Consider the following 12776-nt stretch of genomic DNA (forward strand, 5'->3'; position numbering starts at 1 on the left):
AGCGTCTTTCTTTGTTTATTTTAACCGATTGAGCAAAAAAAAAAGAGATAAATGAACTATAAATTAATATTAAATATCAACCTACAGAGAAGTTTATGTATCAATTTGTTTTTATTTTTTATGCATGTATATTACCATTATATTTATTAAAAACATATAATGTTTTATAATTGAAAATATTAGATGGTCGTTTATTGTAATTAATAATAATAATAGTGGAAGACACTTTTATAACAAAGTTATGTAACTAGTCTCTTATTATGTTTTAAATATTCTAAATTTTATGCCAATTTTTTCATAATTTAAGTTGTGCATATCTTTATCATAAGATGCTAATTATGATCTCAGTGGCTAACTTTTAGATCCACCGCTTAATCAAAGGAATGATAGAGGACATTATGTATTATTACCTCATCAGTATGCATAATAAACTTAGAATCTCTGACAGCATCAAAAGGAAGCATGTTGTGAGGTGTGTAGATTACCTTCTTTTCTTGAACATCTTTGGTTGTTGCCATAATCTACCCAAGGAAGTACATTTAAAATGCATTTGCATGCTATCATATTGGCAATATTATAATCAGAAGAAACTTGAAGGAATCACTACACAAAGGACTAACCTCAGAAGCAATTTCTATTGGATATTATAATTTCTAACATTCTAGAATATACTTGCTTATTACTTATATGTACTTGTACTTAAATAAATGTATTTAAAGTAGATGTATCTAGTTTAATAAATGTATTTAGAGTAGATGTATCTAGTAGTCATGCATGTACTTAACTAGGACACATGAATGTGTTGAAACTAATAGTTACTTACAACTACTGTATAAATAGTTGTATGTGATGAAGTATGCTAAGAGAGAGAGAAAGAAGACAAGGTTTAATACAAAGTGAGTTCATTTCTTTCATAAAGGCTATTTCTCTTCCACTTCCTTCCAGCTGGGTGGTATTCAGAGCTTGGTTTGATAGTGAGAGAACATGGCCAACAATGGAATGTTTCCATTTCAATTTCCTTGTCTTACAAAAGACAACTATGAAACTTGGTGCGTCCATATGAAATCTCTAATTGGCTCACAAGATGTTTGGTAGATCACACAAAATGGTTATGATTTTCTTGAACATAAGGCATTTTTTTGTCGTAACAAGATGGGGATGTCTTGGCGAGGACAAGGAAGAAGAATCAATAAGCCCTAACCCTCATCGATCAATGTTTGGATAAATTGATGTTTCTGAAAGTAGCTAATGCTAACATCACAACGGAAGTGTGAGATATTTTTCAAATTTATCTCCAAGGAGTTGACAAAGTGAACAAGGTTCGACTCCAAGTATTACGAGGTGAGTTTAAAGCTTTGCGACTGAAGAAATCTAAGTCAATTTTGGACTATTGTTCAAAGGTGTTAGCTGTTGTCTTCATTCTTCGGTTCCAAATTTTGATTATGTGGTTTTAGTCATTGAATCAAAATATTTATACTCTATAACTATTGAACAAGCAATAGGTGAGTTGAAAGCACAAGAAGACAAATTCAAGAAGAGACAAGATGAGTCATTAGAACAAGCTCTCAAAGCCAAGGTATCTTTGAAAGATTGCCAAGAACAAAGAGGCCTTTGTGAAGCTTGATGAGAAGGTTAGAGGCAATGTTTTATTTGGAGACTCTTCAAAATTCCAAATCCCAAATGGAAATGTACCATTCTAATTTCTCTAAAGGATGAGTGTCATAGCCTTATTACCGATGTTTACTATGTTTCCAAGCTAAAAAGAAATATTTTTAGTTTGGGAAAACTCCTTGAAAGGGGTTATGAAATTCACATAAATGATTTTTTCTTTGGCTAAGAGATCAGTATGCCAACTTGGTTGCAAAAGCATCCATATCAAAGAATAGAATGTTTATGTTGAATCTTAAGACAATTGAAGCAAAGTGCTTGAAGACTAGTGTGAAGGATGAAGCACGGTGTTGGCACATGAGATTTGGCCACTTGAATTTTGGAGCACTCAAAGTTCTCGGAGAAAAGAAAATGGTTAAAGTAATTGCAAATAGTAGCCATCCTAATCAAATGTATAAGGCGTGTCTCCTAGGCAAGTATCAGATCAAGCTTTCCAAAAGAAGCAGCATTAAGAGCAATCGATCATTTTCAGCTTATTCATATTGATGTGTGTGGACCAATCAATCCACCATCATTTTGTAAAAGTAAATACTTCTTGCCTTTTAATAATGATTATAGTAGAAATACTTTGGTTTACTTCTTAAAGCAAAAATCTGAAGCCTTTGTTGCATTTAAAAATTTCAATGCTTTTGTTGAAAAGGAGAGTGACTATAAGATAAAATCTTTAAGGTCCGATAAAGGAGGCCAATTCATTTCTAATGAATTCAATGATTTTTGTAAACTACATGGACTTTGTCGTCCTTTAACATTGCCTAAACCGCCACAACAAAATGGTGTAGTAGAAAGAAAAAGTAGAACTATTATTAACATGGCTAGATGTATGTTGAAGGCAAAGAATATGCCCAAGAAATTTTAGGCTGAAGCTATTTCTTGTGCATTTTACTTGTCCAACCTCTCACCAACAAAAAATGCGAATGGGCTAACCCCTCAAGAAGCATGGAGTGGAAGAAAGCAAAGTGTTAGACATCTACGGGTGTTTGGTAGCATTGTTTACATGCATGTGTCCAACAAAGATAGATCGAAGCTTGATGATTGAAATTCAAAGTATGTTTTCACTGGCTATGACTCAAACTTCAAAAGCTACAAGTTGTACAACCCAAGCAATGGAAGGATTATCATAAGCCAAGATGTTGAGTTTAATGAACAAGCAAGTTGTAATTGAGAGGCACAAGAAGAACAATCTTATGGTTTCATTTCTTATTTTGAAGACGAACAAGACACAGTGGCACTAGTGCAAGATATGACAACTCTATCTTCACCTACTCCAATCCATGAAGCAACTTTTGAAGAAATCTCGAGTGAAAGACTTCAAAAGATGATAACTATATATTACTTGTATGACACTACGAAATTTATTAATGATTTTTTTTTGTCTATTTGTAGATAGTGAGCCATTTAACTCTGATGATTCCATGAAGGACGAAAAATGGAGACTAACTATGGATGAAGAAATAAAATCCATTGAGAATAACAACACTTGGGAGTTATTTGAACATCCAAAAGGCTATGAAGCTATTGGGGTCAAGTGGATTTTCAAGAAAAAGAAAAATGCAAGTAAAAGTAGTGGGGTACAAAGCAAGGCTTGTTGTTAAAGGCTACAAGAAAAAGCATGATGAAGTCTTTGCACCCGTTGCCCGAATGGAAACAATTCATTTGCTTATTTCCTTGGCAGATCAAATGAAATGGAAAATACATCAACTTGATGTGAAATCAGCATTTCTTAACTGTTTCTTGAAAGAAGAAACTTACATTAAGCAACCCATGGGATACAAAGTCCAAGGGGAATAAGATAAATGCCTAATGTTGAAAAAGGCACTATATGGCTTAAAATAAGCACCCCGTGCATGGTATAGCCACATCGACAAGTATTTTTTAAGGCAATGAATATTTTTACAAAACCTCTCAAAGTTGAAGGTTTTCAAATAATGCGTGGAAAACTTGGCGTAATCAAGAAAATTTCAAATTAAGGGGAAGTGTTGGATATAATAATTTGTAAGATTCTGGAATATACTTTCTCATTACTTACGTGTACTTGTATTTAAATGAATGCATTTAGAGCAGATGTATCCAGTAGTCATGCCTGTACTTAGCTAGGATACTGACCTGCCATCAAATGTAGTAGTAAATTCTGGTCATTTTCACACTTAAGGAGCTTATTTTCTATGCAATTTAGTATTTAATATTATATTTCCTGTATTAAGTACTTAGAATTAAATATTAGTAAATAAGTGTTTTTAACACATTTTATAAGTGTTGTGACCCATTTGGTCGACATGGGCCTTAGATAGTTCTAATATGTTTAATTAAGTGTGTAAGATGAAGATTTATAAGCCCAATTGACGTGGAAGTAAGGGACAAGTGATGCACAAGCTTCTCGAGATGTTAAAGCATAAAACGAATAAAAATTGGCATGGAACACATGTCGTGTCGCACCATATCCCTTGCATGGCGTGACATAGGTCGACTTCACGCCCAAGAATGCCAAGGATATTTTCGTTTACAATACGAGACCTAGGATGTCTCAAAGACCTAATCTAGGATGCCAACTCTTCTATAAATAATACATTAGGGGTTTGATGTAACTAAGTCATCCTAGACACAATCAAAAACCCTAGTAGTTTAGGAGTAGGATTATATTGGTTTTCTTTCAGCTTTTCATAACTATTTGTTTTTCCTCTTGGAATCAATTTTGATCCAAGATTTTATTTATTTTATTAAATTATTTCAGTTTATTTTTTCTTTCCATTCAATATATTTCATTATTCCAATCAATCGATTTGCTACTTCGTTCTCCATTTAATATAAATCCACGATTATTCTAATCTCATTTCTCTTCTGATTCTAATTCCCTTTCTTGAATGAATGTCTTTCCTTGAAGTTTATTGAAATATTTTTCAACGTCCAAATTTGAAAAACTAGAGGTATTTTGACTCATCGATGATTTCGGCTCATTAGTTCACTTAATATTTCGATGAGGCATGATTAAACTAAGAATTCAAGCAAAATGTTAAGTAAAATCCAATGGAATAGTAACAATGTTGAGTTAGGAACACTTAACCTCAAAAAATTCCTTTAGTTCTTTATTGTATGTGTTGGGTTACCATTCCTTCGAGTGCTCCCCTCCTTTGCCACACTAAAGGAGTTTAACCGATGAAGTATTTCACACAACTTAAAAAGAAGAGAATGAGATTTGGAATTCTAGGGTTTAAGGGATTTTCAAGGATTTAGGAGGATTAAGGGGTTAAAAGTGAGGTATTTTTAGCATTAAGAGATGGGTAAAATAAGGGTCTATCCGTCGAGTTGCGCTTGTCAGGTCAGGTTACCTATAGAAAAATTGCAGCGATGTCGCGACACGGGGGTTCCGTGTCACGACATCCCCTGTATTTCACCATTGTCGTGGCATCAGGGTTTGATGCCACGACAGACTCTAAATTTTTGGATTTTTTAGTATAGTGGTTGCAGTGTCATGACATTTAAATTCTGTGTCACAACATCGAAAGAATTTTATTGATTTTGAAGGCTACCCTTAGTGTTGCGACACAGGATTCTTGTGTCGTGACATGGGCTTAGTTCTTACTCAAAACTCCATTCTCTAGAGTGTTACGGTTCCTATAAAACTTAAAGTTGATAAAAATTAAAAATCTATACTAACAGTTAGCTAAATATACAATATTTTATAAATGTTTAAGCATCAGATCAAATATGTTACGTCTTATTGTCGGATTCATTCGACAGTATCATCAGTTCATAGAGGGCTATTCTTTCGCTCTATTAGTATTAGTCCATCGTATGTTGTGCTATTCCACCTTGTCCCGCTTATCCCTTTTTTTGAACCTGTTTATTCTTTCTCTGTCCCTTGACTTGGGAATGTTAGAAATAAATAATTCTTTGCATTTCTCCCCTAACTTCCTCCTACCTTCCTCGCTTAGTTATAGCCACATTTAAAAGTTTTAGTCTCACTATTGATTTTCACGGTTAGTTCTTTTCTTTTTCTTTTTTCTTTTTTTGTAAATCAATGGTGGACCTCAAGGTGGCTGGAAAAGGTCAACCTAATAATATTGGTATCTCTTAATCTTCCTCAAAATCTAAAACCACAAAATCTGTTGGGATAATGAAGCAGTGCACTTTGACTAACACATCTTTCGATACACCTTTCGGCTGTACTGAAGACCTGTCAGCCAACTATAGTGTTCTTTAAGTAGTTTTAAGATCCCCCAACCCAATATTTTCAAAAATTGATAGAGGCATTAAATTAATACTAACTCCAAGGTCACATAGGACTCTATTAAAATGAATACTCCCTATCTCTATGGGAATAATAAAACATCTCGGGTCTTTTAATTTTTTGGGAACCTGCCTTGAAATAATAACACTACAAGAGGCGCTTAAATTAACTTGTATTCCTGCCTTAATTTTCCTACGCCTAAACATGATTTCTTTTAAAAACTTGGCGTATTTAGGGACTTTCTCAATTGATTCAATTAAAGGCATGTTTACATTTTATGTTTTGAACAAGTTTAGAAAGCTTACAAACTCATCTTCATCCCGCTTTTGCTTTTCTTCTAGTCTTAAAGGGAATGACATCTTTGTAATGGCAGCATCTTTAGTTATTTCTTTTTTTTTTTTGCTCCATTGCAATGCAATTACCTCATCCGATTCAGGTTTGTCTTCAGCCTCTAGGGATTGCTTTAGAGGATTTTAATGTTGCAATTAATCTAATTAAATAAATACAAAGACTGTCTTTTTTTTCACTTATAAAATTTTAGAATTAAAAAAGTACAAAATTTGTAATATTTAAATTGCAAGAAACCCTTTAAATTGATGGTTTGATGGTGTGGTCCTAGGGGTATATTTCTGCAAGGTTCGACGTTCACATTGCTGGTGATCGCGACGATCAACATTCTCTTCAACCGCAGTTGGGTGTGTGAAACATAGAAGAAAAATCATATGCCCCGAACACCATCGATGAACTTGAGCCGGGAGGAGTGGAGTACTACGGTGGATACGAGTCGGGAGGAGTGGAGTAATGCGGTGGATACTGGCCAGGAGGAGTGTTGTACTGCGGTGGTACTGGAATGAAGATATCAAACTCAGAATGATATCCGTGCCCTGACAAGCTCGGGAAATAGTCATTGACCCGCAACTCCAGATGATAAGAACTATCCCCAAAATGTTTATGCGACCACTCGGGCTCTAGCTCGGGCTCTGGCTCGTATGCCCCAAGTCGACGCATGTGCAAGGGGACTACAATCGATTGCCTACCACGTAAATATAGTTTTCCCGTACTAGAAAACCATTGTATGCTCGAGCTGTGCAGATCACCTCTTGCTCAGTGGCATTAATTAATAAATGTTCAAAATTGGCTTTCATCCATGAAAATCTCAAACCCTTAAATTTGGACTCAGCATAATTGGGCGAGACTCCTAGTAGGCTATAACAAAGGGCGGCCGACTCAGATATTGTACTTACGCCATTGACGGCACTCCCATCGATTGGGAGCCCAAGTTGCAGTGCAACATCCTCCAAATTGACAGTGCACTCCCCACACGGCAAATGAAAACTGTAGTTCTCCGGGTGCCAACGCTCGACCAACACGGATATTAAATCGTACCGCAAATCAAACGTCCAGATCGATGTTGCTGACCCGAGTTCGGCTAACTCCATGTATGGCATCAGTTATTCATCCGGGGGATATCCTAAAGCATTCACTCAACCTTTCAATATACGGTACGGGCCCTGACACTATTGAATTACAGAAAATAGTTATTATAACATAATTTATTTCCAGAAATGACGTGGAACTTTTTTAAGGGAAACCGTAAATAAAAAATAACAATATATTACCATATTATTGACTGTGTTTGATATGTGATCATCGTTCTTAATCAGTGAACCCATTTCAATACCTGCAATTTCAAAACAAATTTCGATAATTAATTTCTAAGTTTGATGCATTTTAAATATTTATCAAAATACCTAAATTTTATATATTCCTTTTAATTACAAAAATACCAAACAGTTTTGTCCACATCATATTTTTTGCTATACTACATTAACAAAATAAATATATCTTATAAATTCAAACTCAAATTCCAACTTAATGATACCATTCACAAATTCCATCTCAATGGTCTAATCTTTTACCTACATAAAAAACAAAAAAATATTAAAATAATAAAAATAACATGCCAATCAAAAAATATAACAAAAACATAGCATAAATTACCTCAACATAATAAATACGAATATTATTATTTTAAAATGATAATAAGTAAAATGTATTGGTTTCAAAGATAATATATATAAGAACATGCCAACTTAATTATTCTCAAAAAATATTTTTTTTCACAGAAGGATTCAAAAGAAAATTCAATTATAATATTTATAAAAAAACATAAAATAAAATTTAAAACTCATAAACTCTTATTTCAATTATAAAATCTAAAAAAATTAAAACACATAAACTCTTATTCCTAATTTATCTCATAAATACCAACTCAATGGTCTCATTCACGAATTTCATCTCAATAGTCTCATCTTTTACCTACATCCAAAATAAAAAATTTATATTAAAATAATAATAATAATAACATGCCAAATAAATTACATAAAAAAATAAATCTAATAAACCTAAAACATACATGACAAATAAATTACATAAAAAATAAATCTAATAAATCTAAAACACACATGACAAAATAAATTACATAAAAAATAAAACATTCTTTCTACATGACATAAATAGGCATTTTTACTTGAATAAACATTAAAATAAACTTATGAATGAAAATATAAAATAAATACAAATATACCTTAATAGTTTTTTTTAACCAAATAATACCTTACAAAATTAAAATTAAAAATTAATTTCGAAATAAATCAAAAACAACCAAAAAAATTTAACATTTATTTATAACAAAAAAATTAGTAAATAAAAAAATATCTTTCATTATTTTTTCAACGCCAAATCTTTCTAACCCCAAATACAACCTCTTAATTAATTTTTTTCAAACCCTAAACACAACCCTAATTTTTTTCTCAAATCCCAAACACAACTTCTTCTCATTCCCTTTTTTCTTTCCTTTTCTATTTTTTTCCTTCCCTTTCTCCTCTCTCGATCCTGTTTCTCTTTTCTTCTTTCTTTTTTCCCTTCCTGCTCTCTTCTTCTTCTTCTAAATTTCTTTTTCCTTTCATCCAGCCAAAATAGGGACATTGGGGACCTTATAATGGTCCCCGAGGCACATTTCACGGGCATAGTCACGTCCCATCGCTACCACTATTGCAGGGGTTAGGGGTGTGCTACCTATGAGGTTGGCTTCACCACCCCAGTGCCGCCTATAAATTTGGCATGACCAGGGGGTATGCCGCCTATCTATAAGGCATCACCTGTGGTCCTGTCACCTCAATGTCAGTGGGTCAACAGCGGGTCATCAGCGGGTCGAGTTTTGGTCGTATACGGGTCATAATGTAACACCCTAAACCCGGCCTAGACGTGCAACCTAGATTTAGAGAGTTACATCATCAATTATCGATTACCGCACAAATGACTAAATAAAAGTAACCATGCTTCAGATAATATACGTCACAGAAGATAATTAAGTATATAACTTTTCCAAAGTCATACTTTTATAATTTACTGAAACTCCTAATATACTAATTAAAGAGATAAACGCTTGACCGAGCTCCCGCGGCACCGACCCATTTAAGATTGGGGACCACCTAAAATCAAATCAATATCAAAAAGAGTTGTGAAATCAGTGCAGAAAAGGAATTTTATTCAATTAATGCTCACTTATAAAGTAGTTCCAATTTCAGAGATTCGGCTCATTATAGAAGTAATACATGTTCAGATTCAGAGCAGATCAGTTACATATATATATGCAATTTTAGTTCATATATGATACAGATCAGATTCAGATGCAACATTTCTATCCTCGTTCACTACACACCGTCTTCAGCCATCCCAATACACCATTATGGACATTCACTGCCCAACCAACCCTGCACACCTTTAGAGCGTTCGTTGACACTTTTACAGGTACGCAGCTTAGCTACTAGATTAGTATGCGACAAGCGCCAGAATCAGAGTAATACTCATTGTGGCATAGTCGAGATTTCAGAACAGACTTCTTTCACCTTCACTACATCCCAACCCATGCCAATGCAGAACACACAAATAATCGTAACATGTATTCAGTCATTCTAACTCATTACACAATTAAATAAGACAATTCAATATCAGAGTAAGTATTATAGAACACATATAATTATGTAGCTCACAGCTCAGTCTCAGAGTATCAGTCAGTTCTCAAATAATCAAATTCGATCATTCATACATTAAGGAAGTCGGTATCAATATTAAATAACATTCATAGCCTCGAAAATAGCTTTCGGGCCCCAATAACCTGCCACAGGGCCAGGTCACACGCCCATGTGCCTTACCCGTGTGGTTTCGAGCCATAAACAATAAATTACACAGCTTGAACATACGCCCGTATCCCTGCCCGTGTGACTCACACAGCCTGGGCACACGCCCGTGTCCCTTGCACTATCATCGCCTAAAAAGGTAACCAATTGAATGATTAAATAGAACGTTTAAACAACCAAGCAAAATCCCGTTTCAACAGAACATTATTAACACAATGGAACTTACAAAAACGAGAGAAAAGTAGCGACGAAACTTACTTAATAATCACACAGTCGACCTTAAAAACAACGAAGAACTCCCAATTAATGCAGAATTGAATACCATAAAAGGAAAAATAAAATAAAAGAAGGAGAACCGGAAAGAACATAAACTTTAGAAAAAAAAACAAAGATGAAAGTACGATAGAAATTCTTCAGACTATTTTAAGTTAACCACCATCCCACCTTCTGGCATTTACAAAAAAAAATATTTCCTAACGCATACGATGGGATTTGAACTCGTGACTAGACAGAATACAGACAGATACTTAACCAGTGAACCAGTAGGCTCATTCTTGACATTGATTTACCCATAATTGGACTTAACTATGAAACACATGGATGAAGGTTGTTTTAAAAACAATAACAAAATTTTAACGATGCAACTCAAACTTCAGACCTTAAACATAAAACTAGAGCACAAAACCAGAGATATAGAAATCTAATTATTGTAGATCCTCACACTTAAATTCTTAAAAATTTTGGGGCGCTACGACTCTCTCCCCCTAAAAGAAATTTCAGCCTCAAAATTTTACCTAAGTCAAACAGATACGGATACAGTCAGTGGATCAATTCTTCAAGTTCCCACGTGGCTTCCTCCATACTATGGTTTCATCACAGAACTTTTACTAGAGGAACAGTTTTCTTCTTCAGCACTTTAACAATACATTCTAACATCAGAACAGGTTCCTTTTTGAATGTTAAATCCAGTCACAATTCGACTTCATCGACAAGAACAATATGCGATGGACCAGATCGATACCGTCTCAACATCGAGACATGAAACACATCATGAATTCATTCCAATTCTGACGGTAACTCCAACTGATACGTGACAAGTCCAACACACTTCAGAATACGGTAAGGTCCAATAAACCTGGGGCTCAACTTAACTTTGCGTCCAAATTGGAGAACCTTTTTCCACAGTGATACCTTTAGAAACACTTGATCACCTACTGAAAACTCAATATCCCTTCTTTTTAAATCCATATAAGACTTCTGTCAACCAAAGGCTACTTTCAGGTGATCAAGAATGACTTTCATAGTGTTCTCAGTTTCAGAAACTAGCTCAGGACCCAATATCCGACGTTCACTTAATTTTTTTCCAACATAGCAGAGTACGGCACTTACGACCATATAAGACCTTATAGGGTGCCATCTGAATACTAAATTGAAAGCTGTTATTATATGCAATTTTTTTCCAACGATAGGTACTCCTCCCAACTACCCCTAAAATCTATCACACAACCCCGAAGCATATCCTCTAGGATCTGAATAACTCGCTCCGACTGTCCATCGGTCTGAGGGTGATACGTAGTGCTAAAATTAAGTCAATTGCCTAAAGTCTCGTGGATTTTCTTCCAGAATCGAGATGTAAATCGCGGATCTCTGTCAGAGATGATCGAAACTGAAATTCTGTGTAGTCTCACAATTTTAACAATATTCAGTTTAGATAGATTTTATAAGGAGTAATCTGTTCGGATGGGAATAAAGTGGGCTGATTTGGTCAACCAATCAACGATGACCCAAACTAAATCTTTCTTAGCGGGGTTTAAAGGTAACCCCATAAAAAATCCATTGTTACCTGCTCCCATTTCCATTATGGAATCTTAACTAGCTGAAGCAATCCGGAGGGTAGCTGATGTCCAGCCTTAACTTTTTGACATGTCAGACAGTGGGATACAAAAGTGACTACTTCCCGTTTCAGTCTGGGCCACCAATAAAGCTCTCGGAGATCCTGGTACATCTTGTTCCCACTAGGATGCATAGCATAAGAACTATTATGTGCCTCCTATAGGATCGAATGCCTTAACTCCTTGTCATTAGGTACACAAATCCGACTTTTGAAGCATAACACATTATCGCTATTCAAGCTAAAATCGAAAGTCTCGTTTGAACCAACATGTTGCAATCGCTGAACTAAAGACTCACCGTTCAATTGCTTAGCTCAAATCTACTCCACCCAAATCGGTTTGACCTGTAATTCTGCCAAAATTCCCCCATCCTCAACCAAACTCAGACGAGCTAACATTGCTCTCAGATCAGTTATCGCTCTACGACTAAGGATATCGGCTACCACATTAGCCTTACCCGGATGGTATTCTATCGTGTAATTGTAATCTTTAAGTAGCTCAACCCAACACTACCAAAGATTTAACTCTTTTTAGGTTAACAAATATTTGATACTTTTATGATCGGTGTAAATAATACACCTTTCACCATACAGGTAATTTCTCTAGATTTTCAAGGCAAACACAACCGCAGCCAGTTTAAGATCGTGCGTCAGGTAGTTACCCTCGTGTGTCTTAAGCTTTCGCGATGCATAAGTAACCACCTTACCGACCCGACTCGATTCTGGTTGAACTAATACAAGAGCTTGTGTCAGAACGGACTTGAGCTTATCGAAACTAGACTATTGTGCC

This window comes from Gossypium hirsutum, chromosome D10 (genome assembly GCF_007990345.1).
Source record: "Gossypium hirsutum isolate 1008001.06 chromosome D10, Gossypium_hirsutum_v2.1, whole genome shotgun sequence".
Classification (NCBI taxonomy): domain Eukaryota; kingdom Viridiplantae; phylum Streptophyta; class Magnoliopsida; order Malvales; family Malvaceae; genus Gossypium; species Gossypium hirsutum.